This window comes from Tursiops truncatus, chromosome 13 (genome assembly GCF_011762595.2).
Source record: "Tursiops truncatus isolate mTurTru1 chromosome 13, mTurTru1.mat.Y, whole genome shotgun sequence".
Classification (NCBI taxonomy): domain Eukaryota; kingdom Metazoa; phylum Chordata; class Mammalia; order Artiodactyla; family Delphinidae; genus Tursiops; species Tursiops truncatus.
In genome coordinates, this window is record NC_047046.1 from 69,293,704 (window position 1) to 69,299,766 (window position 6,063).

Below are 6,063 nucleotides of genomic sequence, written 5' to 3' on the forward strand. Positions count from 1 at the left end.
CTCCTGGACATAGCAAGAGGAATGGTCCAAGGGCCTCACATCAATGTCATTCCAGCCTAAAATCTATGTTGATGGAGCACGCACAGATTGGAAAGGATACGCTGGTGGTGAGCAATCATGTGGGAAGTCATACCTTACCAATTCCTCATTGGCAATCTTTTGCTTACCAAAACATTTTGACTTAGGCTAGCACTCATTTATTCCCTCTTTCATTCATTTTTTTCCAGTTAATATTTATTGAGTGCTTATGTTATATCTGGCATTGGAACGTAAATACATCAATGAAAAAAATACAATGTTTCTTCGCCTACAAATAAATAAATAACTTAGTTTCACAGAGTGATGATGCTTACCATGAAAATAAAGGTAGTGAGTAGAGAAGTAAAAAAATTGGGGGACGGGACCATTACAGATAAGGCAATCAGGAGGTCCTTGGAGGGGTTGGTTTTTGAGCAGAGGTCTGAATAATATGGAGTAGCAAGCTATGCAAAGTTCAGGAGGAAGCTTATCCAAGGCAGAAGCAGCTTGAAGCTTGGCTGGTCAGAGAAAAAACAAACTGGCCAGTTTACAGTACAGGCAAGGATGAGATGAGAGAAGTCACACCCGTCCTTGTGAAAAAGGAAGGAGCTTGGATTTTTTTTTTTTGCCTAAATGTAATAAGTAGCCAAGAACCTGGTATGCTCTTTCAAAAAGATCTCTCTGGCGGCTGTGGAGAGGGGGACAAGAGTGGGAGCAGTGAGACCAGATGGGAAATAATTTCAGTCGTGCAGGAGGTAGTGGTGATATGCAATGCATTAAGAGCAGCAGAGACAAATAGAAGTGAACAGATTTGGGGTGTTTTGGAATTAGTGTTGCCAGATTGGCTGTGGGAGCAGAACATGAGAGAAGAATTAACGATGACTTCTTGGTTTTGAATTTAAACAACTGGGTGGATGATGGAATTATTCACTAAAATGATGGTCAGGACAAGCCTGGGAGTTCATTTTGGGATGGAGGAAATCAACGGCTCTAGAAGGCTGGGATTTCTGGTGGTGAAACCAATAATTTTGGAAGGTTTGAGCTTCTGGATATGACAGCATTAAACAAGCATGAAGAATGGTGGGGTTAGTCCCGATGAGGGGGGATGTGGGTAATCAGCCCTAATTATAGCTTCCTCTTCTTGACTGGGTGTCTTATGGGCTCTTTTTAATCAAAGTGTGGTCAGCACCATCAATGGCCTGGGGGCTTGTTAGAAATGCAGAACCAGATAAACAACGAGGGCCTACTGTATAACTGTATAGCAGAGGGAACTATATTCAATGTCTTGTGATAACTTATAATGGAAAAGAATCTGAAAAAGAATATATATATATATATATATATATATATATATGAGAATCACTTTGCTATATACCTGAAACTAACATAACATTGTACATCAACTATACTTCAATAAAAAATAAAAAAAAATAAATAAATGCAGAACCAAGAATCTCACCATAGTCTTATTAGTCAGGATCTGCATTTTAACATGATCTCTGTGAGATTCCTATGTACCTTAAAATATGACTGTTATTTTGAGTGGTGTTATAGGAAGGAAGGGGGAATTCTCATCAAGTGTCAGAGAGGTAGCAAGAGGAAAAACTTGGGTAGACAAGGGGGAAACTATGGCATTCATTCCCAGAAAAGGCTCTACAAGAAAGCACCATAGAAACATTTTTAATTCCGAATCCCTTTTCCTTCGGGTTCATTTTTTTTCCCCATCAATGCATAATGGTAAAACGTTCTATTTGCCTTTTTCTCCACTTGTAGAAAGTTATGTCTTTCTATTTAAAATTGTCAAGGTACTACCCTAGGTATATCTCCAAAGCACAAAACAATTTTCTCAACCTTAAATGGTAATGATTTGCTCCATATACTTGGAGAATCCATGAGTAGGTTTGTCTTTACCCAATGTGGTTGAAGATGTCCCTCTCTGAAAAGACTACAATCCGGTAGTGATGCCTTGAAAACGCTAGCATGAGATTGTGAGTTTAGAGATCATGTGTATCATGCCCTGAAAATGAAGGGCAGATATTTCTTAGAAAATATTAATAGAGTTGAATGTAATCTCAAGGTTCACTCACCATTCACTAAACAGGCACCTTTAGTTGTTGTTTGCAACATAAGTTTCTAAACTGAAGATCAGTTTCAAGGATTGGGTTTCATGTTGAGTAATAAAAATGCTTCAGAAACCATGTATTTTTTACTCCATTGGAAAATAAAATTTAGGTCCCCAAATGCATGGATTGAATAAGTAAACACTGCTCCATTAAAAGCATGCATTTCTTTCTCATAAGTTGAGACAAAGCAGCTACATATGAAATTGTGTTCTCATTTGTTTTTGTGGCTCTGTTGCAGAGCATCTGATTTAGCTGCTTCTTCAGGATAAAAGTGAATGATGTATTCAGTCCACTGGATTTTCTTGCAAGCTGTGGGATTTCCTTCAGAGATATGAAACACTTTGCTGCTGCTTCCTTATTTGTTTCCGATGCCCACATCCTGTGCTCAGAGGAGAGTCACGTCTTTTGAGACAGTGTTGACAGCCAGTACAGATAAGCAATGTACTCAGCCTTAGGTCGAGAACCAGAAATCGTGCTGGTATCTGAGTAATCTGCTTAACTCAGAACTCACCTCTTATTAAAGAGATGAAGCCAGTTGTGACACGGAAACTATTGTGTTACCTTGTGGGGGGCATGTAAGACTTTGATTAGAGGAGCCATCTCTCTTTTTATCCCCTTGTTTAGGTAGCCACTTTGATTTCAAGTGTATACAAGCATTGAGGATCCAAATAACAAATGAAAAAATACAGCCTACCTAACACTCTTGAGCACTGTTATTTCTTTCTCATTCATATTTTAAGTGGTTAAATGTATGCCTATTCAAAAGTTATTATTACAGGAATTATCACAATGAAAATTATCATAATAATGATTCTCTAGTTCAGGCTGTTGCTTTTCTGTTAGGTCTGTTAGGTGTTAAAAAAGCATGTTTTCTCCTCATCAGTCGCTTGAAATGTTTCTCACTTCCAAGGTGACCTACACATGGAGAATGTGTTAGGATTTACCTGCATGGATCTGCAGAAAAATAAACACATTTCTAAGACTCCTATCAAAGAGGGGAGAAGTTACCAGGGACTGAAGCAGTGGCAGATGGGGCATGCTTTTATCACTACCAGGCAGTCTCTGGTTAGTCTATGTATTTTCAAAAATAGTTAAAGTTTGTTGACCTAAATGTTTCTAAAGTTGCTTGCTTCGTAAAATAGTGTAAAGAGCTGCTGGTTGTCTCTACTTGTAGGAAATACATTTTCTTCTGTAATAAAGGCATTAGACGTATGACTGCTAATACCAACACAAAGTATCTGCAGATTGTAAATTCTTACAATAAAAGGCATGTGACTTTCATATAGCCATATCTACGTACTTCATTTTGGATACCCTTAGCTGTTAGGTGCTATGAAGCAAATATGAATTTCCCTGGAATCTGAGGGAACAATTGACAGCTAATACTGACCTGTGACTTCTCTTTGGGTTGATTAGTTGAAGTTATTGCCTCTCATGGATCTCATAGAAAATTTCAAGTTCCATTTTGCAACCCTTACATCAAGAAATAGTCTTCATTTAACAACTTCTCTGCAGTCATCTGCTCCTGTTAGGAGCTTGCCATTCTCCTTCTAGTTGTTAAATCTAGGGAAAACAAGAAGTCGCCAGGATTGTTTCTGCAATCAATGAATCAATGAGCGGTGGTAAATCCAATCTTCATCAGTTCCTCAAAGCCATACCAATTAAACCTATCATCTACAAAAAAAAAACTAGCCTTCTCATTTTGCACACTCATTGGGGAATTTGTATAATATCTCACTCTCCCTGAACACAAATTGATCAAGTTTATGAAGGCATACTAGTCCCCTACTCTCCTTCAACACCTCTTTGTAGGAATTCTCAAGTTCCCCTTCTGAGTCCTTTTTTCTTTTTTTTGGCTGCACCATGCAGTCTGTGGGATCTTAGTTCCCCCGACTAGGGATTGAACCTCGGCCCTCGGCAGTGACAGTGCAGAGTCCTAACCACTGGACCGCCAGGAAATTCTCTTGAGTGTCTTTATAATAGGTCTTAATATGTGACATGTAATCCTTCTCATGCTAGAAGCTTATCTTGCTTTCAGGGACCTTACAATCTGGTAGGGGAGAATACACAAATAAATATGAAACAGTTCGGGTGTTACATGATCAATCAATTCAACATAGGTTTTGGTATCAGCTGTATTTTTCAGAGAAAACGATTTGAGAAGGTGGGACCTGATCTGATGCTGTAGGAATAATACATGAAGGATTTGAACTAGTCAAGGTGATGGGTTTGGTATCCATGAGGGGAAGGAGACCTAAACAAAGATATTGAAGTGGAAAGGAATTTGCTCTAACAAACTGTGAGGAAATTTATCCCATTTATGTGAAGAATTTACATGAGAAATTACTAGATAAGAAATATCAGATTATGAAAGTGAGGCAGAAATGTATGTTTAATGCTGTAAGAATTAACAAACCAAATTTTGAGAAATGGCAGGACATGATTAAAAAACCCACACTTACACATTAAGCTAACTGAAAGAAACCATACTAAAAAGGTTATATACTCTATGATTCCATTTATTTGACATTCTTGAAAAGGCAGAACTATAGGGACAAAAACCAAATCAGTAATTGCTCTGATGTTGAGGTCAGGTAACGTGGAGGGTTTTTTTGAAAAGATGGTACTGTTCTGTCTGACAGTGGTGGTGACTAAATGATGTTTACCAAATACATTTAACAAAGCTTGCAGAATTACACACCCAAAATGGTGAATCTTACTGTCTCTATATTATACTCTTAAAATATAGGACAAATATAGTTGTCCTTATTTAAGGACAAATATGGGTTGAAAATGATAATGAATGTTGACAGGAGCAAATAGAAGAAAGAATTGTTAAAATTAATGACAATATATTAATCAAAAACTTTGAAATTTTCAAACCTATGAAAGAAGATAACATACGTGGAATATAAATACATGTCTGAGGACTATATACATGTAATTTTATAAAACCTTTCAGATGTATGACATAGTTAGATTAGCTTTCAGGATGTTTTGTTAGTTGCTTTCAAGCTGGGATGGTTAAGTGAATAGGAAACATGAGTCTCTAACACCATGTTTAATCTGTTACGGACTAGAAAAAAATAACATTCAAAAAATTAAAGGATCACATCAATACTGACCTGCTCAATATCAGAAATAAGCATTCTAGGTCTCTTATAAGCAAACAAGAGTAGGTCTGAGCAAATTTGAATTGACTAGAAGATGGTTAATTCTGAAATGCTGAACCACTTTCTGAGGTTTAGTTAAATTAACTGGAATTTAGTTTTCAATTAACTGTACTTGTCCTGCTTTGAGATATAGTCCATCATGTGCAGTGTCAGTATTCAGGAAAAAAAAAAAAAGTTTCCAAACATTGATGGGCACTGACGTTGAGGATAATCTTCTTGTGTGAGGGTTAAACTTATCATGTAGGAGTGGGCAACAGAAGAGTTGGGCAGGCTTTGTATAAGTCCTCAGCTTTTTGCCCTAAGAACATAACCTCCCCAGAAATTTGTGGCTTTACAGGGGTGACCACAATAACTTGACTCATACCACTAACCCCCAGCCTTTGACAAAACCAGCTAATTTCTTGACTCTGTCAATATTCATACCATTTGACAGCCAGCTATGGAAACAAGCTCATCTTATTCCTGGTGAATATGTGTCAGTAATGATACCTTTGTGGGATTTAAGTACCACCTGCAATGTCTTGTTAGTGATGTACTGGTTTTGTTCTTGAACACTCAGTGGGGAACAGACCAAGTTTCCCAGGCCCTTCATCTACACTTGCATTCCCAGATGAGTTCTGAAAATGGGATAACTCCATGCTGCACTGCAGGGTACACACTGTGAAAACCACCCATGTCTGAACTAAGGGAAAAAAAGAGTTCAGAAAATAAATGAGAACTTAAAATTCGTCTTCTTATTTCATCACCTC